General features: G+C 53.0%; 21 non-coding genes across 21 annotated transcripts; all 21 read left to right on the top strand.

Moving 5' to 3' along the window:
- The first annotated feature begins 957 nt into the window (after nt 1–957).
- Nucleotides 958–1,049, top strand: trnay-gua (transfer RNA tyrosine (anticodon GUA)). Its single transcript is given in 2 exon segments — nt 958–994; nt 1,014–1,049. It is a non-coding gene; the product is annotated as a tRNA-Tyr (tRNA).
- A 1,159-nt stretch (nt 1,050–2,208) lies between these two features.
- trnay-gua (transfer RNA tyrosine (anticodon GUA)) lies at nt 2,209–2,300 on the top strand. The gene is given in 2 exon segments: nt 2,209–2,245; nt 2,265–2,300. It is a non-coding gene; the product is annotated as a tRNA-Tyr (tRNA).
- A 2,412-nt stretch (nt 2,301–4,712) lies between these two features.
- Nucleotides 4,713–4,804, top strand: trnay-gua (transfer RNA tyrosine (anticodon GUA)). Its single transcript is given in 2 exon segments — nt 4,713–4,749; nt 4,769–4,804. It is a non-coding gene; the product is annotated as a tRNA-Tyr (tRNA).
- A 1,159-nt stretch (nt 4,805–5,963) lies between these two features.
- On the top strand, nt 5,964–6,055 carry trnay-gua (transfer RNA tyrosine (anticodon GUA)). The gene is given in 2 exon segments: nt 5,964–6,000; nt 6,020–6,055. It is a non-coding gene; the product is annotated as a tRNA-Tyr (tRNA).
- A 1,159-nt stretch (nt 6,056–7,214) lies between these two features.
- trnay-gua (transfer RNA tyrosine (anticodon GUA)) lies at nt 7,215–7,306 on the top strand. The gene is given in 2 exon segments: nt 7,215–7,251; nt 7,271–7,306. It is a non-coding gene; the product is annotated as a tRNA-Tyr (tRNA).
- A 1,159-nt stretch (nt 7,307–8,465) lies between these two features.
- trnay-gua (transfer RNA tyrosine (anticodon GUA)) lies at nt 8,466–8,557 on the top strand. The gene is given in 2 exon segments: nt 8,466–8,502; nt 8,522–8,557. It is a non-coding gene; the product is annotated as a tRNA-Tyr (tRNA).
- A 543-nt stretch (nt 8,558–9,100) lies between these two features.
- trnaa-agc (transfer RNA alanine (anticodon AGC)) lies at nt 9,101–9,173 on the top strand. The gene has a single exon. It is a non-coding gene; the product is annotated as a tRNA-Ala (tRNA).
- Nucleotides 9,174–9,716: 543 nt separating this feature from the next.
- trnay-gua (transfer RNA tyrosine (anticodon GUA)) lies at nt 9,717–9,809 on the top strand. Its single transcript has 2 exons — nt 9,717–9,753; nt 9,774–9,809. It is a non-coding gene; the product is annotated as a tRNA-Tyr (tRNA).
- Nucleotides 9,810–10,968: 1,159 nt separating this feature from the next.
- On the top strand, nt 10,969–11,061 carry trnay-gua (transfer RNA tyrosine (anticodon GUA)). The gene is made up of 2 exons: nt 10,969–11,005; nt 11,026–11,061. It is a non-coding gene; the product is annotated as a tRNA-Tyr (tRNA).
- Nucleotides 11,062–12,220: 1,159 nt separating this feature from the next.
- On the top strand, nt 12,221–12,312 carry trnay-gua (transfer RNA tyrosine (anticodon GUA)). Its single transcript is given in 2 exon segments — nt 12,221–12,257; nt 12,277–12,312. It is a non-coding gene; the product is annotated as a tRNA-Tyr (tRNA).
- A 1,159-nt stretch (nt 12,313–13,471) lies between these two features.
- Nucleotides 13,472–13,563, top strand: trnay-gua (transfer RNA tyrosine (anticodon GUA)). The gene is given in 2 exon segments: nt 13,472–13,508; nt 13,528–13,563. It is a non-coding gene; the product is annotated as a tRNA-Tyr (tRNA).
- A 1,159-nt stretch (nt 13,564–14,722) lies between these two features.
- trnay-gua (transfer RNA tyrosine (anticodon GUA)) lies at nt 14,723–14,815 on the top strand. Its single transcript has 2 exons — nt 14,723–14,759; nt 14,780–14,815. It is a non-coding gene; the product is annotated as a tRNA-Tyr (tRNA).
- A 1,159-nt stretch (nt 14,816–15,974) lies between these two features.
- trnay-gua (transfer RNA tyrosine (anticodon GUA)) lies at nt 15,975–16,066 on the top strand. Its single transcript is given in 2 exon segments — nt 15,975–16,011; nt 16,031–16,066. It is a non-coding gene; the product is annotated as a tRNA-Tyr (tRNA).
- Nucleotides 16,067–17,225: 1,159 nt separating this feature from the next.
- trnay-gua (transfer RNA tyrosine (anticodon GUA)) lies at nt 17,226–17,317 on the top strand. Its single transcript is given in 2 exon segments — nt 17,226–17,262; nt 17,282–17,317. It is a non-coding gene; the product is annotated as a tRNA-Tyr (tRNA).
- A 1,159-nt stretch (nt 17,318–18,476) lies between these two features.
- Nucleotides 18,477–18,568, top strand: trnay-gua (transfer RNA tyrosine (anticodon GUA)). Its single transcript is given in 2 exon segments — nt 18,477–18,513; nt 18,533–18,568. It is a non-coding gene; the product is annotated as a tRNA-Tyr (tRNA).
- Nucleotides 18,569–19,727: 1,159 nt separating this feature from the next.
- On the top strand, nt 19,728–19,819 carry trnay-gua (transfer RNA tyrosine (anticodon GUA)). Its single transcript is given in 2 exon segments — nt 19,728–19,764; nt 19,784–19,819. It is a non-coding gene; the product is annotated as a tRNA-Tyr (tRNA).
- A 1,159-nt stretch (nt 19,820–20,978) lies between these two features.
- On the top strand, nt 20,979–21,070 carry trnay-gua (transfer RNA tyrosine (anticodon GUA)). Its single transcript is given in 2 exon segments — nt 20,979–21,015; nt 21,035–21,070. It is a non-coding gene; the product is annotated as a tRNA-Tyr (tRNA).
- A 1,794-nt stretch (nt 21,071–22,864) lies between these two features.
- On the top strand, nt 22,865–22,937 carry trnaa-agc (transfer RNA alanine (anticodon AGC)). Its single transcript has one exon. It is a non-coding gene; the product is annotated as a tRNA-Ala (tRNA).
- A 543-nt stretch (nt 22,938–23,480) lies between these two features.
- Nucleotides 23,481–23,572, top strand: trnay-gua (transfer RNA tyrosine (anticodon GUA)). Its single transcript is given in 2 exon segments — nt 23,481–23,517; nt 23,537–23,572. It is a non-coding gene; the product is annotated as a tRNA-Tyr (tRNA).
- Nucleotides 23,573–24,731: 1,159 nt separating this feature from the next.
- Nucleotides 24,732–24,823, top strand: trnay-gua (transfer RNA tyrosine (anticodon GUA)). The gene is given in 2 exon segments: nt 24,732–24,768; nt 24,788–24,823. It is a non-coding gene; the product is annotated as a tRNA-Tyr (tRNA).
- Nucleotides 24,824–25,982: 1,159 nt separating this feature from the next.
- On the top strand, nt 25,983–26,074 carry trnay-gua (transfer RNA tyrosine (anticodon GUA)). The gene is given in 2 exon segments: nt 25,983–26,019; nt 26,039–26,074. It is a non-coding gene; the product is annotated as a tRNA-Tyr (tRNA).
- Nucleotides 26,075–27,599: the final 1,525 nt, after the last annotated feature.

Genomic DNA, 27,599 nt, shown 5'->3' with positions numbered 1-27,599 from the left:
GCAGCAACACTTTGAAACACTCAGCACTCACTTTCAGGCAAAAGAAGTCGCCTATCAGTCAGACAGCGCTCTCGGCTGCTCCCTCACGCTCGGGACGGCCGCCACTTTCCGCTCACCTCGCTTCCCTGCCGCAGTCTCGGGATCTTCTCGGCTTCTTTCATCGTTGCTGTGGCTTCACGTCCTACTGCTGCTCGGCAACGCCGATTGGAGCAAAGTATTTAATGAAGTCAAGGAGTGGGCCGATCCTCAAGCAGGATTTCTCTGCCGGTCGCGGAGCAGCGTGGCGGCGAGTGCGAAGAGGCTACTGAGGAGCAAACTAAAGCACCGTGCACAAAGCGACCGGGGAATTAGCTCAAATTGTAGAGCGCTCGCTTAGCATGTGAGAGGTGGCGGGATCGATGCCCGCATTCTCCACTTTCCTTTTGGCTTAGAGCAATTATTCAGAACGAAATGGGCTCTCGCGTCACTGAACCCCTGTCAGACGGGAAAAACGGACAGCAAATCTTTTTCTGCCATGTCGTCAGCAAGATTTCTTGCTTTTCACATCCAGCAAAGGTGAGAGAAGCCCAAAAAACGACTTTGCCAGCACTGACGCCTTCTCCGAAGATTCAACTCAGGATCTTCGCATTAGGAGACTGACGTGCTGCCTGCTGCGCTGAGAAGGCACTTGCCATGCAAGCGGCCAGGCAGCGCTGCCATGTGGGGCATCTTGCAAGGTGTTTACATTTATAACGCGCTGTTTGCAAAAAACTCCGAGCCAGATAGGAGTCAAACCTACAATCTTCTGATTTGTAGTCAGACGCGTTATCCAGGCTGTGGAGAGTAGCTGGCAGCTCACAGTCCCACCAACGCTACGGCACGAGCAGGTACCGATGACGCGCACGTGACTCCGCCAGGCCAGAAGCGTCAAAATGCGCACGGCAAACTATCGGCAAACAAAAGCACCTTTGCCGCTTACCTTCGATAGCTCAGCTGGTAGAGCGGAGGACTGTAGTGGAATACAAAGCAAAGTCATCCTTAGGTCGCTGGTTCAATTCCGGCTCGAAGGAGCTTGCGTGCTTTTGCAGTAAGCGGGTGGTAAGCAGCATTTCGCTCAAAGCTCCTCTCTTCACTTTATAGTGCATCATGTTGCCACGAAGGCACAAGACACCTCTTTTTCTTGTCTCGAACTTTAATGCTCTCTGCGTCCACCAGCACACAGCTGTTTTGCTTGAGCATTTGTGTCTGCTCACCAGCAGGGAGTGCCATTGAGCAGCAACACTTTGAAACACTCAGCACTCACTTTCAGGCAAAAGAAGTCGCCTATCAGTCAGACAGCGCTCTCGGCTGCTCCCTCACGCTCGGGACGGCCGCCACTTTCCGCTCACCTCGCTTCCCTGCCGCAGTCTCGGGATCTTCTCGGCTTCTTTCATCGTTGCTGTGGCTTCACGTCCTACTGCTGCTCAGCAACGCCGATTGGAGCAAAGTATTTAATGAAGTCAAGGAGTGGGCCAATCCTCAAGCAGGATTTCTCTGCCGGTCGCGGAGCTGCGTGGCGGCGAGTGCGAAGAGGCTACTGAGGAGCAAACTAAAGCACCATGCACAAAGCGACCGGGGAATTAGCTCAAATGGTAGAGCGCTCGCTTAGCATGTGAGAGGTAGCGGGATCGATGCCCGCATTCTCCACTTTCCTTTTGGCTTAGAGCAATTATTCAGAACGAAATGGGCTCTCGCGTCACTGAACCCCTGTCAGACGGGAAAAACGGACAGCAAATCTTTTTCTGCCATGTCGTCAGCAAGATTTCTTGCTTTTCACATCCAGCAAAGGTGAGAGAAGCGCAAAAAACGACTTTGCCAGCACTGACGCCTTCTCCGAAGATTCAACTCAGGATCTTCGCATTAGGAGACTGACGTGCTGCCTGCTGCGCTGAGAAGGCACTTGCCATGCAAGCGGCCAGGCAGCGCTGCCATGTGGGGCATCTTGCAAGGTGTTTACATTTATAACGCGCTGTTTGCAAAAAACTCCGAGCCAGATAGGAGTCAAACCTACAATCTTCTGATTTGTAGTCAGACGCGTTATCCAGGCTGTGGAGAGTAGCTGGCAGCTCACAGTCCCACCAACGCTGCGGCACGAGCAGGTACCGATGACGCGCACGTGACTCCGCCAGGCCAGAAGCGTCAAAATGCGCACGGCAAACTATCGGCAAACAAAAGCACCTTTGCCGCTTCCCTTCGATAGCTCAGCTGGTAGAGCGGAGGACTGTAGTGGAATACAAAGCAAAGTCATCCTTAGGTCGCTGGTTCAATTCCGGCTCGAAGGAGCTCGCGTGCTTTTGCAGTAAGCGGGTGGTAAGCAGCATTTCGCTCAAAGCTCCTCTCTTCACTTTATAGTGCATCATGTTGCCACGAAGGCACAAGACACCTCTTTTTCTTGTCTCGAACTTTAATGCTCTCTGCGTCCACCAGCACACAGCTGTTTTGCTTGAGCATTTGTGTCTGCTCACCAGCAGGGAGTGCCATTGAGCAGCAACACTTTGAAACACTCAGCACTCACTTTCAGGCAAAAGAAGTCGTCTATCAGTCAGACGGCGCTCTCGGCTGCTCCCTCACGCTCGGGACGGCCGCCACTTTCCGCTCACCTCGCTTCCCTGCCGCAGTCTCGGGGTCTTCTCGGCTTCTTTCATCGTTGCTGTGGCTTCACGTCCTACTGCTGCTCGGCAACGCCGATTGGAGCAAAGTATTTAATGAAGTCAAGGAGTGGGCCAATCCTCAAGCAGGATTTTTCTGCCGGTCGCGGAGCTGCGTGGCGGCGAGTGCGAAGAGGCTACTGAGGAGCAAACTAAAGCACCATGCACAAAGCGACCGGGGAATTAGCTCAAATGGTAGAGCGCTCGCTTAGCATGTGAGAGGTAGCGGGATCGATGCCCGCATTCTCCACTTTCCTTTTGGCTTAGAGCAATTATTCAGAACGAAATGGGCTCTCGCGTCACTGAACCCCTGTCAGACGGGAAAAACGGACAGCAAATCTTTTTCTGCCATGTCGTCAGCAAGATTTCTTGCTTTTCACATCCAGCAAAGGTGAGAGAAGCCCAAAAAACGACTTTGCCAGCACTGACGCCTTCTCCGAAGATTCAACTCAGGATCTTCGCATTAGGAGACTGACGTGCTGCCTGCTGCGCTGAGAAGGCACTTGCCATGCAAGCGGCCAGGCAGCGCTGCCATGTGGGGCATCTTGCAAGGTGTTTACATTTATAACGCGCTGTTTGCAAAAAACTCCGAGCCAGATAGGAGTCAAACCTACAATCTTCTGATTTGTAGTCAGACGCGTTATCCAGGCTGTGGAGAGTAGCTGGCAGCTCACAGTCCCACCAACGCTGCGGCACGAGCAGGTACCGATGACGCGCACGTGACTCCGCCAGGCCAGAAGCGTCAAAATGCGCACGGCAAACTATCGGCAAACAAAGGCACCTTTGCCACTTCCCTTCGATAGCTCAGCTGGTAGAGCGGAGGACTGTAGTGGAATATCATAAGCAAAGTCATCCTTAGGTCGCTGGTTCAATTCTGGCTCGAAGGAGCTCGTGTGCTTTTGCAGTAAACGGGTGGTAAGCAGCATTTCGCTCAAAGCTCCTCTCTTCACTTTATAGTGCATCATGTTGCCACGAAGGCACAAGACACCTCTTTTTCTTGTCTCGAACTTTAATGCTCTCTGCGTCCACCAGCACACAGCTGTTTTGCTTGAGCATTTGTGTCTGCTCACCAGCAGGGAGTGCCATTGAGCAGCAACACTTTGAAACACTCAGCACTCACTTTCAGGCAAAAGAAGTCGTCTATCAGTCAGACAGCGCTCTCGGCTGCTGCCTCACGCTCGGGACGGCCGCCACTTTCCGCTCACCTCGCTTCCCTGCCGCAGTCTCGGGGTCTTCTCGGCTTCTTTCATCGTTGCTGTGGCTTCACGTCCTACTGCTGCTCGGCAACGCCGATTGGAGCAAAGTATTTAATGAAGTCAAGGAGTGGGCCAATCCTCAAGCAGGATTTCTCTGCCGGTCGCGGAGCTGCGTGGCGGCGAGTGCGAAGAGGCTACTGAGGAGCAAACTAAAGCACCATGCACAAAGCGACCGGGGAATTAGCTCAAATGGTAGAGCGCTCGCTTAGCATGTGAGAGGTAGCGGGATCGATGCCCGCATTCTCCACTTTCCTTTTGGCTTAGAGCAATTATTCAGAACGAAATGGGCTCTCGCGTCACTGAACCCCTGTCAGACGGGAAAAACGGACAGCAAATCTTTTTCTGCCATGTCGTCAGCAAGATTTCTTGCTTTTCACATCCAGCAAAGGTGAGAGAAGCCCAAAAAACGACTTTGCCAGCACTGACGCCTTCTCCGAAGATTCAACTCAGGATCTTCGCATTAGGAGACTGACGTGCTGCCTGCTGCGCTGAGAAGGCACTTGCCATGCAAGCGGCCAGGCAGCGCTGCCATGTGGGGCATCTTGCAAGGTGTTTACATTTATAACGCGCTGTTTGCAAAAAACTCCGAGCCAGATAGGAGTCAAACCTACAATCTTCTGATTTGTAGTCAGACGCGTTATCCAGGCTGTGGAGAGTAGCTGGCAGCTCACAGTCCCACCAACGCTGCGGCACGAGCAGGTACCGATGACGCGCACGTGACTCCGCCAGGCCAGAAGCGTCAAAATGCGCACGGCAAACTATCGGCAAACAAAAGCACCTTTGCCGCTTCCCTTCGATAGCTCAGCTGGTAGAGCGGAGGACTGTAGTAGAATACAAAGCAACGTCATCCTTAGGTCGCTGGTTCAATTCCGGCTCGAAGGAGCTCGCGTGCTTTTGCAGTAAGCGGGTGGTAAGCAGCATTTCGCTCAAAGCTCCTCTCTTCACTTTATAGTGCATCATGTTGCCACGAAGGCACAAGACACCTCTTTTTCTTGTCTCGAACTTTAATGCTCTCTGCGTCCACCAGCACACAGCTGTTTTGCTTGAGCATTTGTGTCTGCTCACCAGCAGGGAGTGCCATTGAGCAGCAACACTTTGAAACACTCAGCACTCACTTTCAGGCAAAAGAAGTCGCCTATCAGTCAGACAGCGCTCTCGGCTGCTCCCTCACGCTCGGGACGGCCGCCACTTTCCGCTCACCTCGCTTCCCTGCCGCAGTCTCGGGATCTTCTCGGCTTCTTTCATCGTTGCTGTGGCTTCACGTCCTACTGCTGCTCGGCAACGCCGATTGGAGCAAAGTATTTAATGAAGTCAAGGAGTGGGCCAATCCTCAAGCAGGAGTTCTCTGCCGGTCGCGGAGCTGCGTGGCGGCGAGTGCGAAGAGGCTACTGAGGAGCAAACTAAAGCACCATGCACCCAGCGACCGGGGAATTAGCTCAAATGGTAGAGCGCTCGCTTAGCATGTGAGAGGTAGCGGGATCGATGCCCGCATTCTCCACTTTCCTTTTGGCTTAGAGCAATTATTCAGAACGAAATGGGCTCTCGCGTCACTGAACCCCTGTCAGACGGGAAAAACGGACAGCAAATCTTTTTCTGCCATGTCGTCAGCAAGATTTCTTGCTTTTCACATCCAGCAAAGGTGAGAGAAGCCCAAAAAACGACTTTGCCAGCACTGACGCCTTCTCCGAAGATTCAACTCAGGATCTTCGCATTAGGAGACTGACGTGCTGCCTGCTGCGCTGAGAAGGCACTTGCCATGCAAGCGGCCAGGCAGCGCTGCCATGTGGGGCATCTTGCAAGGTGTTTACATTTATAACGCGCTGTTTGCAAAAAACTCCGAGCCAGATAGGAGTCAAACCTACAATCTTCTGATTTGTAGTCAGACGCGTTATCCAGGCTGTGGAGAGTAGCTGGCAGCTCACTGTCCCACCAACGCTGCGGCACGAGCAGGTACCGATGACGCGCACGTGACTCCGCCAGGCCAGAAGCGTCAAAATGCGCACGGCAAACTATCGGCAAACAAAGGCACCTTTGCCGCTTCCCTTCGATAGCTCAGCTGGTAGAGCGGAGGACTGTAGTGGAATACAAAGCAAAGTCATCCTTAGGTCGCTGGTTCAATTCCGGCTCGAAGGAGCTCGTGTGCTTTTGCAGTAAGCGGGTGGTAAGCAGCATTTCGCTCAAAGCTCCTCTCTTCACTTTATAGTGCATCATGTTGCCACGAAGGCACAAGACACCTCTTTTTCTTGTCTCGAACTTTAATGCTCTCTGCGTCCACCAGCACACAGCTGTTTTGCTTGAGCATTTGTGTCTGCTCACCAGCAGGGAGTGCCATTGAGCAGCAACACTTTGAAACACTCAGCACTCACTTTCAGGCAAAAGAAGTCGTCTATCAGTCAGACAGCGCTCTCGGCTGCTGCCTCACGCTCGGGACGGCCGCCACTTTCCGCTCACCTCGCTTCCCTGCCGCAGTCTCGGGGTCTTCTCGGCTTCTTTCATCGTTGCTGTGGCTTCACGTCCTACTGCTGCTCGGCAACGCCGATTGGAGCAAAGTATTTAATGAAGTCAAGGAGTGGGCCAATCCTCAAGCAGGATTTCTCTGCCGGTCGCGGAGCTGCGTGGCGGCGAGTGCGAAGAGGCTACTGAGGAGCAAACTAAAGCACCATGCACAAAGCGACCGGGGAATTAGCTCAAATGGTAGAGCGCTCGCTTAGCATGTGAGAGGTAGCGGGATCGATGCCCGCATTCTCCACTTTCCTTTTGGCTTAGAGCAATTATTCAGAACGAAATGGGCTCTCGCGTCACTGAACCCCTGTCAGACGGGAAAAACGGACAGCAAATCTTTTTCTGCCATGTCGTCAGCAAGATTTCTTGCTTTTCACATCCAGCAAAGGTGAGAGAAGCCCAAAAAACGACTTTGCCAGCACTGACGCCTTCTCCGAAGATTCAACTCAGGATCTTCGCATTAGGAGACTGACGTGCTGCCTGCTGCGCTGAGAAGGCACTTGCCATGCAAGCGGCCAGGCAGCGCTGCCATGTGGGGCATCTTGCAAGGTGTTTACATTTATAACGCGCTGTTTGCAAAAAACTCCGAGCCAGATAGGAGTCAAACCTACAATCTTCTGATTTGTAGTCAGACGCGTTATCCAGGCTGTGGAGAGTAGCTGGCAGCTCACTGTCCCACCAACGCTGCGGCACGAGCAGGTACCGATGACGCGCACGTGACTCCGCCAGGCCAGAAGCGTCAAAATGCGCACGGCAAACTATCGGCAAACAAAGGCACCTTTGCCGCTTCCCTTCGATAGCTCAGCTGGTAGAGCGGAGGACTGTAGTGGAATACAAAGCAAAGTCATCCTTAGGTCGCTGGTTCAATTCCGGCTCGAAGGAGCTCGTGTGCTTTTGCAGTAAGCGGGTGGTAAGCAGCATTTCGCTCAAAGCTCCTCTCTTCACTTTATAGTGCATCATGTTGCCACGAAGGCACAAGACACCTCTTTTTCTTGTCTCGAACTTTAATGCTCTCTGCGTCCACCAGCACACAGCTGTTTTGCTTGAGCATTTGTGTCTGCTCACCAGCAGGGAGTGCCATTGAGCAGCAACACTTTGAAACACTCAGCACTCACTTTCAGGCAAAAGAAGTCGTCTATCAGTCAGACAGCGCTCTCGGCTGCTGCCTCACGCTCGGGACGGCCGCCACTTTCCGCTCACCTCGCTTCCCTGCCGCAGTCTCGGGGTCTTCTCGGCTTCTTTCATCGTTGCTGTGGCTTCACGTCCTACTGCTGCTCGGCAACGCCGATTGGAGCAAAGTATTTAATGAAGTCAAGGAGTGGGCCAATCCTCAAGCAGGATTTCTCTGCCGGTCGCGGAGCTGCGTGGCGGCGAGTGCGAAGAGGCTACTGAGGAGCAAACTAAAGCACCATGCACAAAGCGACCGGGGAATTGGCTCAAATGGTAGAGCGCTCGCTTAGCATGTGAGAGGTAGCGGGATCGATGCCCGCATTCTCCACTTTCCTTTTGGCTTAGAGCAATTATTCAGAACGAAATGGGCTCTCGCGTCACTGAACCCCTGTCAGACGGGAAAAACGGACAGCAAATCTTTTTCTGCCATGTCGTCAGCAAGATTTCTTGCTTTTCACATCCAGCAAAGGTGAGAGAAGCCCAAAAAACGACTTTGCCAGCACTGACGCCTTCTCCGAAGATTCAACTCAGGATCTTCGCATTAGGAGACTGACGTGCTGCCTGCTGCGCTGAGAAGGCACTTGCCATGCAAGCGGCCAGGCAGCGCTGCCATGTGGGGCATCTTGCAAGGTGTTTACATTTATAACGCGCTGTTTGCAAAAAACTCCGAGCCAGATAGGAGTCAAACCTACAATCTTCTGATTTGTAGTCAGACGCGTTATCCAGGCTGTGGAGAGTAGCTGGCAGCTCACAGTCCCACCAACGCTGCGGCACGAGCAGGTACCGATGACGCGCACGTGACTCCGCCAGGCCAGAAGCGTCAAAATGCGCACGGCAAACTATCGGCAAACAAAAGCACCTTTGCCGCTTCCCTTCGATAGCTCAGCTGGTAGAGCGGAGGACTGTAGTGGAATACAAAGCAAAGTCATCCTTAGGTCGCTGGTTCAATTCCGGCTCGAAGGAGCTCGCGTGCTTTTGCAGTAAGCGGGTGGTAAGCAGCATTTCGCTCAAAGCTCCTCTCTTCACTTTATAGTGCATCATGTTGCCACGAAGGCACAAGACACCTCTTTTTCTTGTCTCGAACTTTAATGCTCTCTGCGTCCACCAGCACACAGCTGTTTTGCTTGAGCATTTGTGTCTGCTCACCAGCAGGGAGTGCCATTGAGCAGCAACACTTTGAAACACTCAGCACTCACTTTCAGGCAAAAGAAGTCGCCTATCAGTCAGACAGCGCTCTCGGCTGCTCCCTCACGCTCGGGACGGCCGCCACTTTCCGCTCACCTCGCTTCCCTGCCGCAGTCTCGGGATCTTCTCGGCTTCTTTCATCGTTGCTGTGGCTTCACGTCCTACTGCTGCTCGGCAACGCCGATTGGAGCAAAGTATTTAATGAAGTCAAGGAGTGGGCCGATCCTCAAGCAGGATTTCTCTGCCGGTCGCGGAGCAGCGTGGCGGCGAGTGCGAAGAGGCTACTGAGGAGCAAACTAAAGCACCATGCACAAAGCGACCGGGGAATTAGCTCAAATGGTAGAGCGCTCGCTTAGCATGTGAGAGGTGGCGGGATCGATGCCCGCATTCTCCACTTTCCTTTTGGCTTAGAGCAATTATTCAGAACGAAATGGGCTCTCGCGTCACTGAACCCCTGTCAGACGGGAAAAACAGACAGCAAATCTTTTTCTGCCATGTCGTCAGCAAGATTTCTTGCTTTTCACATCCAGCAAAGGTGAGAGAAGCCCAAAAAACGACTTTGCCAGCACTGACGCCTTCTCCGAAGATTCAACTCAGGATCTTCGCATTAGGAGACTGACGTGCTGCGTGCTGCGCTGAGAAGGCACTTGCCATGCAAGCGGCCAGGCAGCGCTGCCATGTGGGGCATCTTGCAAGGTGTTTACATTTATAACGCGCTGTTTGCAAAAAACTCCGAGCCAGATAGGAGTCAAACCTACAATCTTCTGATTTGTAGTCAGACGCGTTATCCAGGCTGTGGAGAGTAGCTGGCAGCTCACAGTCCCACCAACGCTGCGGCACGAGCAGGTACCGATGACGCGCACGTGACTCCGCCAGGCCAGAAGCGTCAAAATGCGCACGGCAAACTATCGGCAAACAAAAGCACCTTTGCCGCTTCCCTTCGATAGCTCAGCTGGTAGAGCGGAGGACTGTAGTGGAAATACAAAGCAAAGTCATCCTTAGGTCGCTGGTTCAATTCCGGCTCGAAGGAGCTCGCGTGCTTTTGCAGTAAGCGGGTGGTAAGCAGCATTTCGCTCAAAGCGCCTCTCTTCACTTTATAGTGCATCATGTTGCCACAAAGGCACAAGACACCTCTTTTTCTTGTCTCGAACTTTAATGCTCTCTGCGTCCACCAGCACACAGCTGTTTTGCTTGAGCATTTGTGTCTGCTCACCAGCAGGGAGTGCCATTGAGCAGCAACACTTTGAAACACTCAGCACTCACTTTCAGGCAAAAGAAGTCGTCTATCAGTCAGACAGCGCTCTCGGCTGCTCCCTCACGCTCGGGACGGCCGCCACTTTCCGCTCACCTCGCTTCCCTGCCGCAGTCTCGGGGTCTTCTCGGCTTCTTTCATCGTTGCTGTGGCTTCACGTCCTACTGCTGCTCGGCAACGCCGATTGGAGCAAAGTATTTAATGAAGTCAAGGAGTGGGCCAATCCTCAAGCAGGATTTCTCTGCCGGTCGCGGAGCTGCGTGGCGGCGAGTGCGAAGAGGCTACTGAGGAGCAAACTAAAGCACCATGCACAAAGCGACCGGGGAATTAGCTCAAATGGTAGAGCGCTCGCTTAGCATGTGAGAGGTAGCGGGATCGATGCCCGCATTCTCCACTTTCCTTTTGGCTTAGAGCAATTATTCAGAACGAAATGGGCTCTCGCGTCACTGAACCCCTGTCAGACGGGAAAAACGGACAGCAAATCTTTTTCTGCCATGTCGTCAGCAAGATTTCTTGCTTTTCACATCCAGCAAAGGTGAGAGAAGCCCAAAAAACGACTTTGCCAGCACTGACGCCTTCTCCGAAGATTCAACTCAGGATCTTCGCATTAGGAGACTGACGTGCTGCCTGCTGCGCTGAGAAGGCACTTGCCATGCAAGCGGCCAGGCAGCGCTGCCATGTGGGGCATCTTGCAAGGTGTTTACATTTATAACGCGCTGTTTGCAAAAAACTCCGAGCCAGATAGGAGTCAAACCTACAATCTTCTGATTTGTAGTCAGACGCGTTATCCAGGCTGTGGAGAGTAGCTGGCAGCTCACAGTCCCACCAACGCTGCGGCACGAGCAGGTACCGATGACGCGCACGTGACTCCGCCAGGCCAGAAGCGTCAAAATGCGCACGGCAAACTATCGGCAAACAAAAGCACCTTTGCCGCTTCCCTTCGATAGCTCAGCTGGTAGAGCGGAGGACTGTAGTGGAAATACAAAGCAAAGTCATCCTTAGGTCGCTGGTTCAATTCCGGCTCGAAGGAGCTCGCGTGCTTTTGCAGTAAGCGGGTGGTAAGCAGCATTTCGCTCAAAGCGCCTCTCTTCACTTTATAGTGCATCATGTTGCCACAAAGGCACAAGACACCTCTTTTTCTTGTCTCGAACTTTAATGCTCTCTGCGTCCACCAGCACACAGCTGTTTTGCTTGAGCATTTGTGTCTGCTCACCAGCAGGGAGTGCCATTGAGCAGCAACACTTTGAAACACTCAGCACTCACTTTTAGGCAAAAGAAGTCGTCTATCAGTCAGACAGCGCTCTCGGCTGCTCCCTCACGCTCGGGACGGCCGCCACTTTCCGCTCACCTCGCTTCCCTGCCGCAGTCTCGGGGTCTTCTCGGCTTCTTTCATCGTTGCTGTGGCTTCACGTCCTACTGCTGCTCGGCAACGCCGATTGGAGCAAAGTATTTAATGAAGTCAAGGAGTGGGCCAATCCTCAAGCAGGATTTCTCTGCCGGTCGCGGAGCTGCGTGGCGGCGAGTGCGAAGAGGCTACTGAGGAGCAAACTAAAGCACCATGCACAAAGCGACCGGGGAATTAGCTCAAATGGTAGAGCGCTCGCTTAGCATGTGAGAGGTAGCGGGATCGATGCCCGCATTCTCCACTTTCCTTTTGGCTTAGAGCAATTATTCAGAACGAAATGGGCTCTCGCGTCACTGAACCCCTGTCAGACGGGAAAAACGGACAGCAAATCTTTTTCTGCCATGTCGTCAGCAAGATTTCTTGCTTTTCACATCCAGCAAAGGTGAGAGAAGCCCAAAAAACGACTTTGCCAGCACTGACGCCTTCTCCGAAGATTCAACTCAGGATCTTCGCATTAGGAGACTGACGTGCTGCCTGCTGCGCTGAGAAGGCACTTGCCATGCAAGCGGCCAGGCAGCGCTGCCATGTGGGGCATCTTGCAAGGTGTTTACATTTATAACGCGCTGTTTGCAAAAAACTCCGAGCCAGATAGGAGTCAAACCTACAATCTTCTGATTTGTAGTCAGACGCGTTATCCAGGCTGTGGAGAGTAGCTGGCAGCTCACAGTCCCACCAACGCTGCGGCACGAGCAGGTACCGATGACGCGCACGTGACTCCGCCAGGCCAGAAGCGTCAAAATGCGCACGGCAAACTATCGGCAAACAAAAGCACCTTTGCCGCTTCCCTTCGATAGCTCAGCTGGTAGAGCGGAGGACTGTAGTGGAATACAAAGCAAAGTCATCCTTAGGTCGCTGGTTCAATTCCGGCTCGAAGGAGCTCGCGTGCTTTTGCAGTAAGCGGGTGGTAAGCAGCATTTCGCTCAAAGCTCCTCTTTTCACTTTATAGTGCATCATGTTGCCACGAAGGCACAAGACACCTCTTTTTCTTGTCTCGAACTTTAATGCTCTCTGCGTCCACCAGCACACAGCTGTTTTGCTTGAGCATTTGTGTCTGCTCACCAGCAGGGAGTGCCATTGAGCAGCAACACTTTGAAACACTCAGCACTCACTTTCAGGCAAAAGAAGTCGCCTATCAGTCAGACAGCGCTCTCGGCTGCTCCCTCACGCTCGGGACGGCCGCCACTTTCCGCTCACCTCGCTTCCCTGCCGCAGTCTCGGGATCTTCTCGGCTTCTTTCATCGTTGCTGTGGCTTCACGTCCTACTGCTGCTCAGCAACGCCGATTGGAGCAAAGTATTTAATGAAGTCAAGGAGTGGGCCAATCCTCAAGCAGGATTTCTCTGCCGGTCGCGGAGCTGCGTGGCGGCGAGTGCGAAGAGGCTACTGAGGAGCAAACTAAAGCACCATGCACAAAGCGACCGGGGAATTAGCTCAAATGGTAGAGCGCTCGCTTAGCATGTGAGAGGTAGCGGGATCGATGCCCGCATTCTCCACTTTCCTTTTGGCTTAGAGCAATTATTCAGAACGAAATGGGCTCTCGCGTCACTGAACCCCTGTCAGACGGGAAAAACGGACAGCAAATCTTTTTCTGCCATGTCGTCAGCAAGATTTCTTGCTTTTCACATCCAGCAAAGGTGAGAGAAGCCCAAAAAACGACTTTGCCAGCACTGACGCCTTCTCCGAAGATTCAACTCAGGATCTTCGCATTAGGAGACTGACGTGCTGCCTGCTGCGCTGAGAAGGCACTTGCCATGCAAGCGGCCAGGCAGCGCTGCCATGTGGGGCATCTTGCAAGGTGTTTACATTTATAACGCGCTGTTTGCAAAAAACTCCGAGCCAGATAGGAGTCAAACCTACAATCTTCTGATTTGTAGTCAGACGCGTTATCCAGGCTGTGGAGAGTAGCTGGCAGCTCACAGTCCCACCAACGCTGCGGCACGAGCAGGTACCGATGACGCGCACGTGACTCCGCCAGGCCAGAAGCGTCAAAATGCGCACGGCAAACTATCGGCAAACAAAGGCACCTTTGCCGCTTCCCTTCGATAGCTCAGCTGGTAGAGCGGAGGACTGTAGTGGAATACAAAGCAAAGTCATCCTTAGGTCGCTGGTTCAATTCCGGCTCGAAGGAGCTCGTGTGCTTTTGCAGTAAGCGGGTGGTAAGCAGCATTTCGCTCAAAGCTCCTCTCTTCACTTTATAGTGCATCATGTTGCCACGAAGGCACAAGACACCTCTTTTTCTTGTCTCGAACTTTAATGCTCTCTGCGTCCACCAGCACACAGCTGTTTTGCTTGAGCATTTGTGTCTGCTCACCAGCAGGGAGTGCCATTGAGCAGCAACACTTTGAAACACTCAGCACTCACTTTCAGGCAAAAGAAGTCGCCTATCAGTCAGACAGCGCTCTCGGCTGCTCCCTCACGCTCGGGACGGCCGCCACTTTCCGCTCACCTCGCTTCCCTGCCGCAGTCTCGGGATCTTCTCGGCTTCTTTCATCGTTGCTGTGGCTTCACGTCCTACTGCTGCTCAGCAACGCCGATTGGAGCAAAGTATTTAATGAAGTCAAGGAGTGGGCCAATCCTCAAGCAGGATTTCTCTGCCGGTCGCGGAGCTGCGTGGCGGCGAGTGCGAAGAGGCTACTGAGGAGCAAACTAAAGCACCATGCACAAAGCGACCGGGGAATTAGCTCAAATGGTAGAGCGCTCGCTTAGCATGTGAGAGGTAGCGGGATCGATGCCCGCATTCTCCACTTTCCTTTTGGCTTAGAGCAATTATTCAGAACGAAATGGGCTCTCGCGTCACTGAACCCCTGTCAGACGGGAAAAACGGACAGCAAATCTTTTTCTGCCATGTCGTCAGCAAGATTTCTTGCTTTTCACATCCAGCAAAGGTGAGAGAAGCCCAAAAAACGACTTTGCCAGCACTGACGCCTTCTCCGAAGATTCAACTCAGGATCTTCGCATTAGGAGACTGACGTGCTGCCTGCTGCGCTGAGAAGGCACTTGCCATGCAAGCGGCCAGGCAGCGCTGCCATGTGGGGCATCTTGCAAGGTGTTTACATTTATAACGCGCTGTTTGCAAAAAACTCCGAGCCAGATAGGAGTCAAACCTACAATCTTCTGATTTGTAGTCAGACGCGTTATCCAGGCTGTGGAGAGTAGCTGGCAGCTCACAGTCCCACCAACGCTGCGGCACGAGCAGGTACCGATGACGCGCACGTGACTCCGCCAGGCCAGAAGCGTCAAAATGCGCACGGCAAACTATCGGCAAACAAAAGCACCTTTGCCGCTTCCCTTCGATAGCTCAGCTGGTAGAGCGGAGGACTGTAGTGGAAATACAAAGCAAAGTCATCCTTAGGTCGCTGGTTCAATTCCGGCTCGAAGGAGCTCGCGTGCTTTTGCAGTAAGCGGGTGGTAAGCAGCATTTCGCTCAAAGCGCCTCTCTTCACTTTATAGTGCATCATGTTGCCACAAAGGCACAAGACACCTCTTTTTCTTGTCTCGAACTTTAATGCTCTCTGCGTCCACCAGCACACAGCTGTTTTGCTTGAGCATTTGTGTCTGCTCACCAGCAGGGAGTGCCATTGAGCAGCAACACTTTGAAACACTCAGCACTCACTTTTAGGCAAAAGAAGTCGTCTATCAGTCAGACAGCGCTCTCGGCTGCTCCCTCACGCTCGGGACGGCCGCCACTTTCCGCTCACCTCGCTTCCCTGCCGCAGTCTCGGGGTCTTCTCGGCTTCTTTCATCGTTGCTGTGGCTTCACGTCCTACTGCTGCTCGGCAACGCCGATTGGAGCAAAGTATTTAATGAAGTCAAGGAGTGGGCCAATCCTCAAGCAGGATTTCTCTGCCGGTCGCGGAGCTGCGTGGCGGCGAGTGCGAAGAGGCTACTGAGGAGCAAACTAAAGCACCATGCACAAAGCGACCGGGGAATTAGCTCAAATGGTAGAGCGCTCGCTTAGCATGTGAGAGGTAGCGGGATCGATGCCCGCATTCTCCACTTTCCTTTTGGCTTAGAGCAATTATTCAGAACGAAATGGGCTCTCGCGTCACTGAACCCCTGTCAGACGGGAAAAACGGACAGCAAATCTTTTTCTGCCATGTCGTCAGCAAGATTTCTTGCTTTTCACATCCAGCAAAGGTGAGAGAAGCCCAAAAAACGACTTTGCCAGCACTGACGCCTTCTCCGAAGATTCAACTCAGGATCTTCGCATTAGGAGACTGACGTGCTGCCTGCTGCGCTGAGAAGGCACTTGCCATGCAAGCGGCCAGGCAGCGCTGCCATGTGGGGCATCTTGCAAGGTGTTTACATTTATAACGCGCTGTTTGCAAAAAACTCCGAGCCAGATAGGAGTCAAACCTACAATCTTCTGATTTGTAGTCAGACGCGTTATCCAGGCTGTGGAGAGTAGCTGGCAGCTCACAGTCCCACCAACGCTGCGGCACGAGCAGGTACCGATGACGCGCACGTGACTCCGCCAGGCCAGAAGCGTCAAAATGCGCACGGCAAACTATCGGCAAACAAAAGCACCTTTGCCGCTTCCCTTCGATAGCTCAGCTGGTAGAGCGGAGGACTGTAGTGGAATACAAAGCAAAGTCATCCTTAGGTCGCTGGTTCAATTCCGGCTCGAAGGAGCTCGCGTGCTTTTGCAGTAAGCGGGTGGTAAGCAGCATTTCGCTCAAAGCTCCTCTTTTCACTTTATAGTGCATCATGTTGCCACGAAGGCACAAGACACCTCTTTTTCTTGTCTCGAACTTTAATGCTCTCTGCGTCCACCAGCACACAGCTGTTTTGCTTGAGCATTTGTGTCTGCTCACCAGCAGGGAGTGCCATTGAGCAGCAACACTTTGAAACACTCAGCACTCACTTTCAGGCAAAAGAAGTCGCCTATCAGTCAGACAGCGCTCTCGGCTGCTCCCTCACGCTCGGGACGGCCGCCACTTTCCGCTCACCTCGCTTCCCTGCCGCAGTCTCGGGATCTTCTCGGCTTCTTTCATCGTTGCTGTGGCTTCACGTCCTACTGCTGCTCAGCAACGCCGATTGGAGCAAAGTATTTAATGAAGTCAAGGAGTGGGCCAATCCTCAAGCAGGATTTCTCTGCCGGTCGCGGAGCTGCGTGGCGGCGAGTGCGAAGAGGCTACTGAGGAGCAAACTAAAGCACCATGCACAAAGCGACCGGGGAATTAGCTCAAATGGTAGAGCGCTCGCTTAGCATGTGAGAGGTAGCGGGATCGATGCCCGCATTCTCCACTTTCCTTTTGGCTTAGAGCAATTATTCAGAACGAAATGGGCTCTCGCGTCACTGAACCCCTGTCAGACGGGAAAAACGGACAGCAAATCTTTTTCTGCCATGTCGTCAGCAAGATTTCTTGCTTTTCACATCCAGCAAAGGTGAGAGAAGCCCAAAAAACGACTTTGCCAGCACTGACGCCTTCTCCGAAGATTCAACTCAGGATCTTCGCATTAGGAGACTGACGTGCTGCCTGCTGCGCTGAGAAGGCACTTGCCATGCAAGCGGCCAGGCAGCGCTGCCATGTGGGGCATCTTGCAAGGTGTTTACATTTATAACGCGCTGTTTGCAAAAAACTCCGAGCCAGATAGGAGTCAAACCTACAATCTTCTGATTTGTAGTCAGACGCGTTATCCAGGCTGTGGAGAGTAGCTGGCAGCTCACAGTCCCACCAACGCTGCGGCACGAGCAGGTACCGATGACGCGCACGTGACTCCGCCAGGCCAGAAGCGTCAAAATGCGCACGGCAAACTATCGGCAAACAAAGGCACCTTTGCCGCTTCCCTTCGATAGCTCAGCTGGTAGAGCGGAGGACTGTAGTGGAATACAAAGCAAAGTCATCCTTAGGTCGCTGGTTCAATTCCGGCTCGAAGGAGCTCGTGTGCTTTTGCAGTAAGCGGGTGGTAAGCAGCATTTCGCTCAAAGCTCCTCTCTTCACTTTATAGTGCATCATGTTGCCACGAAGGCACAAGACACCTCTTTTTCTTGTCTCGAACTTTAATGCTCTCTGCGTCCACCAGCACACAGCTGTTTTGCTTGAGCATTTGTGTCTGCTCACCAGCAGGGAGTGCCATTGAGCAGCAACACTTTGAAACACTCAGCACTCACTTTCAGGCAAAAGAAGTCGCCTATCAGTCAGACAGCGCTCTCGGCTGCTCCCTCACGCTCGGGACGGCCGCCACTTTCCGCTCACCTCGCTTCCCTGCCGCAGTCTCGGGATCTTCTCGGCTTCTTTCATCGTTGCTGTGGCTTCACGTCCTACTGCTGCTCAGCAACGCCGATTGGAGCAAAGTATTTAATGAAGTCAAGGAGTGGGCCAATCCTCAAGCAGGATTTCTCTGCCGGTCGCGGAGCTGCGTGGCGGCGAGTGCGAAGAGGCTACTGAGGAGCAAACTAAAGCACCATGCACAAAGCGACCGGGGAATTAGCTCAAATGGTAGAGCGCTCGCTTAGCATGTGAGAGGTAGCGGGATCGATGCCCGCATTCTCCACTTTCCTTTTGGCTTAGAGCAATTATTCAGAACGAAATGGGCTCTCGCGTCACTGAACCCCTGTCAGACGGGAAAAACGGACAGCAAATCTTTTTCTGCCATGTCGTCAGCAAGATTTCTTGCTTTTCACATCCAGCAAAGGTGAGAGAAGCCCAAAAAACGACTTTGCCAGCACTGACGCCTTCTCCGAAGATTCAACTCAGGATCTTCGCATTAGGAGACTGACGTGCTGCCTGCTGCGCTGAGAAGGCACTTGCCATGCAAGCGGCCAGGCAGCGCTGCCATGTGGGGCATCTTGCAAGGTGTTTACATTTATAACGCGCTGTTTGCAAAAAACTCCGAGCCAGATAGGAGTCAAACCTACAATCTTCTGATTTGTAGTCAGACGCGTTATCCAGGCTGTGGAGAGTAGCTGGTAGCTCACAGTCCCACCAACGCTGCGGCACGAGCAGGTACCGATGACGCGCACGTGACTCCGCCAGGCCAGAAGCGTCAAAATGCGCACGGCAAACTATCGGCAAACAAAGGCACCTTTGCCGCTTCCCTTCGATAGCTCAGCTGGTAGAGCGGAGGACTGTAGTGGAATACAAAGCAAAGTCATCCTTAGGTCGCTGGTTCAATTCCGGCTCGAAGGAGCTCGTGTGCTTTTGCAGTAAGCGGGTGGTAAGCAGCATTTCGCTCAAAGCTCCTCTCTTCACTTTATAGTGCATCATGTTGCCACGAAGGCACAAGACACCTCTTTTTCTTGTCTCGAACTTTAATGCTCTCTGCGTCCACCAGCACACAGCTGTTTTGCTTGAGCATTTGTGTCTGCTCACCAGCAGGGAGTGCCATTGAGCAGCAACACTTTGAAACACTCAGCACTCACTTTCAGGCAAAAGAAGTCGTCTATCAGTCAGACAGCGCTCTCGGCTGCTCCCTCACGCTCGGGACGGCCGCCACTTTCCGCTCACCTCGCTTCCCTGCCGCAGTCTCGGGGTCTTCTCGGCTTCTTTCATCGTTGCTGTGGCTTCACGTCCTACTGCTGCTCGGCAACGCCGATTGGAGCAAAGTATTTAATGAAGTCAAGGAGTGGGCCAATCCTCAAGCAGGATTTCTCTGCCGGTCGCGGAGCTGCGTGGCGGCGAGTGCGAAGAGGCTACTGAGGAGCAAACTAAAGCACCATGCACAAAGCGACCGGGGAATTAGCTCAAATGGTAGAGCGCTCGCTTAGCATGTGAGAGGTAGCGGGATCGATGCCCGCATTCTCCACTTTCCTTTTGGCTTAGAGCAATTATTCAGAACGAAATGGGCTCTCGCGTCACTGAACCTCTGTCAGACGGGAAAAACGGACAGCAAGTCTTTTTCTGCCATGTCGTCAGCAAGATTTCTTGCTTTTCACATCCAGCAAAGGTGAGAGAAGCCCAAAAAACGACTTTGCCAGCACTGACGCCTTCTCCGAAGATTCAACTCAGGATCTTCGCATTAGGAGACTGACGTGCTGCCTGCTGCGCTGAGAAGGCACTTGCCATGCAAGCGGCCAGGCAGCGCTGCCATGTGGGGCATCTTGCAAGGTGTTTACATTTATAACGCGCTGTTTGCAAAAAACTCCGAGCCAGATAGGAGTCAAACCTACAATCTTCTGATTTGTAGTCAGACGCGTTATCCAGGCTGTGGAGAGTAGCTGGCAGCTCACAGTCCCACCAACGCTGCGGCACGAGCAGGTACCGATGACGCGCACGTGACTCCGCCAGGCCAGAAGCGTCAAAATGCGCACGGCAAACTATCGGCAAACAAAGGCACCTTTGCCGCTTCCCTTCGATAGCTCAGCTGGTAGAGCGGAGGACTGTAGTGGAATACAAAGCAAAGTCATCCTTAGGTCGCTGGTTCAATTCCGGCTCGAAGGAGCTCGTGTGCTTTTGCAGTAAGCGGGTGGTAAGCAGCATTTCGCTCAAAGCTCCTCTCTTCACTTTATAGTGCATCATGTTGCCACGAAGGCACAAGACACCTCTTTTTCTTGTCTCGAACTTTAATGCTCTCTGCGTCCACCAGCACACAGCTGTTTTGCTTGAGCATTTGTGTCTGCTCACCAGCAGGGAGTGCCATTGAGCAGCAACACTTTGAAACACTCAGCACTCACTTTCAGGCAAAAGAAGTCGTCTATCAGTCAGACAGCGCTCTCGGCTGCTGCCTCACGCTCGGGACGGCCGCCACTTTCCGCTCACCTCGCTTCCCTGCCGCAGTCTCGGGGTCTTCTCGGCTTCTTTCATCGTTGCTGTGGCTTCACGTCCTACTGCTGCTCGGCAACGCCGATTGGAGCAAAGTATTTAATGAAGTCAAGGAGTGGGCCAATCCTCAAGCAGGATTTCTCTGCCGGTCGCGGAGCTGCGTGGCGGCGAGTGCGAAGAGGCTACTGAGGAGCAAACTAAAGCACCATGCACAAAGCGACCGGGGAATTAGCTCAAATGGTAGAGCGCTCGCTTAGCATGTGAGAGGTAGCGGGATCGATGCCCGCATTCTCCACTTTCCTTTTGGCTTAGAGCAATTATTCAGAACGAAATGGGCTCTCGCGTCACTGAACCCCTGTCAGACGGGAAAAACGGACAGCAAATCTTTTTCTGCCATGTCGTCAGCAAGATTTCTTGCTTTTCACATCCAGCAAAGGTGAGAGAAGCCCAAAAAACGACTTTGCCAGCACTGACGCCTTCTCCGAAGATTCAACTCAGGATCTTCGCATTAGGAGACTGACGTGCTGCCTGCTGCGCTGAGAAGGCACTTGCCATGCAAGCGGCCAGGCAGCGCTGCCATGTGGGGCATCTTGCAAGGTGTTTACATTTATAACGCGCTGTTTGCAAAAAACTCCGAGCCAGATAGGAGTCAAACCTACAATCTTCTGATTTGTAGTCAGACGCGTTATCCAGGCTGTGGAGAGTAGCTGGCAGCTCACAGTCCCACCAACGCTGCGGCACGAGCAGGTACCGATGACGCGCACGTGACTCCGCCAGGCCAGAAGCGTCAAAATGCGCACGGCAAACTATCGGCAAACAAAAGCACCTTTGCCGCTTCCCTTCGATAGCTCAGCTGGTAGAGCGGAGGACTGTAGTGGAATGCAAAGCAAAGTCATCCTTAGGTCGCTGGTTCAATTCCGGCTCGAAGGAGCTCGCGTGCTTTTGCAGTAAGCGGGTGGTAAGCAGCATTTCGCTCAAAGCTCCTCTCTTCACTTTATAGTGCATCATGTTGCCACGAAGGCACAAGACACCTCTTTTTCTTGTCTCGAACTTTAATGCTCTCTGCGTCCACCAGCACACAGCTGTTTTGCTTGAGCATTTGTGTCTGCTCACCAGCAGGGAGTGCCATTGAGCAGCAACACTTTGAAACACTCAGCACTCACTTTCAGGCAAAAGAAGTCGCCTATCAGTCAGACAGCGCTCTCGGCTGCTCCCTCACGCTCGGGACGGGCGCCACTTTCCGCTCACCTCGCTTCCCTGCCGCAGTCTCGGGGTCTTCTCGGCTTCTTTCATCGTTGCTGTGGCTTCACGTCCTACTGCTGCTCGGCAACGCCGATTGGAGCAAAGTATTTAATGAAGTCAAGGAGTGGGCCAATCCTCAAGCAGGATTTCTCTGCCGGTCGCGGAGCTGCGTGGCGGCGAGTGCGAAGAGGCTACTGAGGAGCAAACTAAAGCACCATGCACAAAGCGACCGGGGAATTAGCTCAAATGGTAGAGCGCTCGCTTAGCATGTGAGAGGTAGCGGGATCGATGCCCGCATTCTCCACTTTCCTTTTGGCTTAGAGCAATTATTCAGAACGAAATGGGCTCTCGCGTCACTGAACCCCTGTCAGACGGGAAAAACGGACAGCAAATCTTTTTCTGCCATGTCGTCAGCAAGATTTCTTGCTTTTCACATCCAGCAAAGGTGAGAGAAGCCCAAAAAACGACTTTGCCAGCACTGACGCCTTCTCCGAAGATTCAACTCAGGATCTTCGCATTAGGAGACTGACGTGCTGCCTGCTGCGCTGAGAAGGCACTTGCCATGCAAGCGGCCAGGCAGCGCTGCCATGTGGGGCATCTTGCAAGGTGTTTACATTTATAACGCGCTGTTTGCAAAAAACTCCGAGCCAGATAGGAGTCAAACCTACAATCTTCTGATTTGTCGTCAGACGCGTTATCCAGGCTGTGGAGAGTAGCTGGCAGCTCACAGTCCCACCAACGCTGCGGCACGAGCAGGTACCGATGACGCGCACGTGACTCCGCCAGGCCAGAAGCGTCAAAATGCGCACGGCAAACTATCGGCAAACAAAGGCACCTTTGCCGCTTCCCTTCGATAGCTCAGCTGGTAGAGTGGAAGACTGTAGTGGAATACAAAACAAAGTCATCCTTAGGTCGCTGGTTCAATTCCGGCTCGAAGGAGCTCGCGTGCTTTTGCAGTAAGCGGGTGGTAAGCAGCATTTCGCTCAAAGCTCCTCTCTTCACTTTATAGTGCATCATGTTGCCACGAAGGCACAAGACACCTCTTTTTCTTGTCTCGAACTTTAATGCTCTCTGCGTCCACCAGCACACAGCTGTTTTGCTTGAGCATTTGTGTCTGCTCACCAGCAGGGAGTGCCATTGAGCAGCAACACTTTGAAACACTCAGCACTCACTTTCAGGCAAAAGAAGTCGCCTATCAGTCAGACAGCGCTCTCGGCTGCTCCCTCACGCTCGGGACGGCCGCCACTTTCCGCTCACCTCGCTTCCCTGCCGCAGTCTCGGGATCTTCTCGGCTTCTTTCATCGTTGCTGTGGCTTCACGTCCTACTGCTGCTCGGCAACGCCGATTGGAGCAAAGTATTTAATGAAGTCAAGGAGTGGGCCGATCCTCAAGCAGGATTTCTCTGCCGGTCGCGGAGCAGCGTGGCGGCGAGTGCGAAGAGGCTACTGAGGAGCAAACTAAAGCACCATGCACAAAGCGACCGGGGAATTAGCTCAAATGGTAGAGCGCTCGCTTAGCATGTGAGAGGTGGCGGGATCGATGCCCGCATTCTCCACTTTCCTTTTGGCTTAGAGCAATTATTCAGAACGAAATGGGCTCTCGCGTCACTGAACCCCTGTCAGACGGGAAAAACGGACAGCAAATCTTTTTCTGCCATGTCGTCAGCAAGATTTCTTGCTTTTCACATCCAGCAAAGGTGAGAGAAGCCCAAAAAACGACTTTGCCAGCACTGACGCCTTCTCCGAAGATTCAACTCAGGATCTTCGCATTAGGAGACTGACGTGCTGCCTGCTGCGCTGAGAAGGCACTTGCCATGCAAGCGGCCAGGCAGCGCTGCCATGTGGGGCATCTTGCAAGGTGTTTACATTTATAACGCGCTGTTTGCAAAAAACTCCGAGCCAGATAGGAGTCAAACCTACAATCTTCTGATTTGTAGTCAGACGCGTTATCCAGGCTGTGGAGAGTAGCTGGCAGCTCACAGTCCCACCAACGCTGCGGCACGAGCAGGTACCGATGACGCGCACGTGACTCCGCCAGGCCAGAAGCGTCAAAATGCGCACGGCAAACTATCGGCAAACAAAAGCACCTTTGCCGCTTCCCTTCGATAGCTCAGCTGGTAGAGCGGAGGACTGTAGTGGAATACAAAGCAAAGTCATCCTTAGGTCGCTGGTTCAATTCCGGCTCGAAGGAGCTCGCGTGCTTTTGCAGTAAGCGGGTGGTAAGCAGCATTTCGCTCAAAGCTCCTCTCTTCACTTTATAGTGCATCATGTTGCCACGAAGGCACAAGACACCTCTTTTTCTTGTCTCGAACTTTAATGCTCTCTGCGTCCACCAGCACACAGCTGTTTTGCTTGAGCATTTGTGTCTGCTCACCAGCAGGGAGTGCCATTGAGCAGCAACACTTTGAAACACTCAGCACTCACTTTCAGGCAAAAGAAGTCGTCTATCAGTCAGACAGCGCTCTCGGCTGCTCCCTCACGCTCGGGACGGCCGCCACTTTCCGCTCACCTCGCTTCCCTGCCGCAGTCTCGGGGTCTTCTCGGCTTCTTTCATCGTTGCTGTGGCTTCACGTCCTACTGCTGCTCGGCAACGCCGATTGGAGCAAAGTATTTAATGAAGTCAAGGAGTGGGCCAATCCTCAAGCAGGATTTCTCTGCCGGTCGCGGAGCTGCGTGGCGGCGAGTGCGAAGAGGCTACTGAGGAGCAAACTAAAGCACCATGCACAAAGCGACCGGGGAATTAGCTCAAATGGTAGAGCGCTCGCTTAGCATGTGAGAGGTAGCGGGATCGATGCCCGCATTCTCCACTTTCCTTTTGGCTTAGAGCAATTATTCAGAACGAAATGGGCTCTCGCGTCACTGAACCTCTGTCAGACGGGAAAAACGGACAGCAAGTCTTTTTCTGCCATGTCGTCAGCAAGATTTCTTGCTTTTCACATCCAGCAAAGGTGAGAGAAGCCCAAAAAACGACTTTGCCAGCACTGACGCCTTCTCCGAAGATTCAACTCAGGATCTTCGCATTAGGAGACTGACGTGCTGCCTGCTGCGCTGAGAAGGCACTTGCCATGCAAGCGGCCAGGCAGCGCTGCCATGTGGGGCATCTTGCAAGGTGTTTACATTTATAACGCGCTGTTTGCAAAAAACTCCGAGCCAGATAGGAGTCAAACCTACAATCTTCTGATTTGTAGTCAGACGCGTTATCCAGGCTGTGGAGAGTAGCTGGCAGCTCACAGTCCCACCAACGCTGCGGCACGAGCAGGTACCGATGACGCGCACGTGACTCCGCCAGGCCAGAAGCGTCAAAATGCGCACGGCAAACTATCGGCAAACAAAGGCACCTTTGCCGCTTCCCTTCGATAGCTCAGCTGGTAGAGCGGAGGACTGTAGTGGAATACAAAGCAAAGTCATCCTTAGGTCGCTGGTTCAATTCCGGCTCGAAGGAGCTCGTGTGCTTTTGCAGTAAGCGGGTGGTAAGCAGCATTTCGCTCAAAGCTCCTCTCTTCACTTTATAGTGCATCATGTTGCCACGAAGGCACAAGACACCTCTTTTTCTTGTCTCGAACTTTAATGCTCTCTGCGTCCACCAGCACACAGCTGTTTTGCTTGAGCATTTGTGTCTGCTCACCAGCAGGGAGTGCCATTGAGCAGCAACACTTTGAAACACTCAGCACTCACTTTCAGGCAAAAGAAGTCGTCTATCAGTCAGACAGCGCTCTCGGCTGCTGCCTCACGCTCGGGACGGCCGCCACTTTCCGCTCACCTCGCTTCCCTGCCGCAGTCTCGGGGTCTTCTCGGCTTCTTTCATCGTTGCTGTGGCTTCACGTCCTACTGCTGCTCGGCAACGCCGATTGGAGCAAAGTATTTAATGAAGTCAAGGAGTGGGCCAATCCTCAAGCAGGATTTCTCTGCCGGTCGCGGAGCTGCGTGGCGGCGAGTGCGAAGAGGCTACTGAGGAGCAAACTAAAGCACCATGCACAAAGCGACCGGGGAATTAGCTCAAATGGTAGAGCGCTCGCTTAGCATGTGAGAGGTAGCGGGATCGATGCCCGCATTCTCCACTTTCCTTTTGGCTTAGAGCAATTATTCAGAACGAAATGGGCTCTCGCGTCACTGAACCCCTGTCAGACGGGAAAAACGGACAGCAAATCTTTTTCTGCCATGTCGTCAGCAAGATTTCTTGCTTTTCACATCCAGCAAAGGTGAGAGAAGCCCAAAAAACGACTTTGCCAGCACTGACGCCTTCTCCGAAGATTCAACTCAGGATCTTCGCATTAGGAGACTGACGTGCTGCCTGCTGCGCTGAGAAGGCACTTGCCATGCAAGCGGCCAGGCAGCGCTGCCATGTGGGGCATCTTGCAAGGTGTTTACATTTATAACGCGCTGTTTGCAAAAAACTCCGAGCCAGATAGGAGTCAAACCTACAATCTTCTGATTTGTAGTCAGACGCGTTATCCAGGCTGTGGAGAGTAGCTGGCAGCTCACAGTCCCACCAACGCTGCGGCACGAGCAGGTACCGATGACGCGCACGTGACTCCGCCAGGCCAGAAGCGTCAAAATGCGCACGGCAAACTATCGGCAAACAAAAGCACCTTTGCCGCTTCCCTTCGATAGCTCAGCTGGTAGAGCGGAGGACTGTAGTGGAATGCAAAGCAAAGTCATCCTTAGGTCGCTGGTTCAATTCCGGCTCGAAGGAGCTCGCGTGCTTTTGCAGTAAGCGGGTGGTAAGCAGCATTTCGCTCAAAGCTCCTCTCTTCACTTTATAGTGCATCATGTTGCCACGAAGGCACAAGACACCTCTTTTTCTTGTCTCGAACTTTAATGCTCTCTGCGTCCACCAGCACACAGCTGTTTTGCTTGAGCATTTGTGTCTGCTCACCAGCAGGGAGTGCCATTGAGCAGCAACACTTTGAAACACTCAGCACTCACTTTCAGGCAAAAGAAGTCGCCTATCAGTCAGACAGCGCTCTCGGCTGCTCCCTCACGCTCGGGACGGGCGCCACTTTCCGCTCACCTCGCTTCCCTGCCGCAGTCTCGGGGTCTTCTCGGCTTCTTTCATCGTTGCTGTGGCTTCACGTCCTACTGCTGCTCGGCAACGCCGATTGGAGCAAAGTATTTAATGAAGTCAAGGAGTGGGCCAATCCTCAAGCAGGATTTCTCTGCCGGTCGCGGAGCTGCGTGGCGGCGAGTGCGAAGAGGCTACTGAGGAGCAAACTAAAGCACCATGCACAAAGCGACCGGGGAATTAGCTCAAATGGTAGAGCGCTCGCTTAGCATGTGAGAGGTAGCGGGATCGATGCCCGCATTCTCCACTTTCCTTTTGGCTTAGAGCAATTATTCAGAACGAAATGGGCTCTCGCGTCACTGAACCCCTGTCAGACGGGAAAAACGGACAGCAAATCTTTTTCTGCCATGTCGTCAGCAAGATTTCTTGCTTTTCACATCCAGCAAAGGTGAGAGAAGCCCAAAAAACGACTTTGCCAGCACTGACGCCTTCTCCGAAGATTCAACTCAGGATCTTCGCATTAGGAGACTGACGTGCTGCCTGCTGCGCTGAGAAGGCACTTGCCATGCAAGCGGCCAGGCAGCGCTGCCATGTGGGGCATCTTGCAAGGTGTTTACATTTATAACGCGCTGTTTGCAAAAAACTCCGAGCCAGATAGGAGTCAAACCTACAATCTTCTGATTTGTCGTCAGACGCGTTATCCAGGCTGTGGAGAGTAGCTGGCAGCTCACAGTCCCACCAACGCTGCGGCACGAGCAGGTACCGATGACGCGCACGTGACTCCGCCAGGCCAGAAGCGTCAAAATGCGCACGGCAAACTATCGGCAAACAAAGGCACCTTTGCCGCTTCCCTTCGATAGCTCAGCTGGTAGAGTGGAAGACTGTAGTGGAATACAAAACAAAGTCATCCTTAGGTCGCTGGTTCAATTCCGGCTCGAAGGAGCTCGCGTGCTTTTGCAGTAAGCGGGTGGTAAGCAGCATTTCGCTCAAAGCTCCTCTCTTCACTTTATAGTGCATCATGTTGCCACGAAGGCACAAGACACCTCTTTTTCTTGTCTCGAACTTTAATGCTCTCTGCGTCCACCAGCACACAGCTGTTTTGCTTGAGCATTTGTGTCTGCTCACCAGCAGGGAGTGCCATTGAGCAGCAACACTTTGAAACACTCAGCACTCACTTTCAGGCAAAAGAAGTCGCCTATCAGTCAGACAGCGCTCT

Source organism: Somniosus microcephalus, unplaced genomic scaffold, assembly GCF_052327205.1.
Source record: "Somniosus microcephalus isolate GS21.2 unplaced genomic scaffold, FLI_Smic_1.0 scaffold63, whole genome shotgun sequence".
Lineage (NCBI taxonomy): Eukaryota > Metazoa > Chordata > Chondrichthyes > Squaliformes > Somniosidae > Somniosus > Somniosus microcephalus.
Note: the sequence above shows the minus strand (reverse complement) of the source record. Positions and strands in the feature narration are given on the sequence as shown.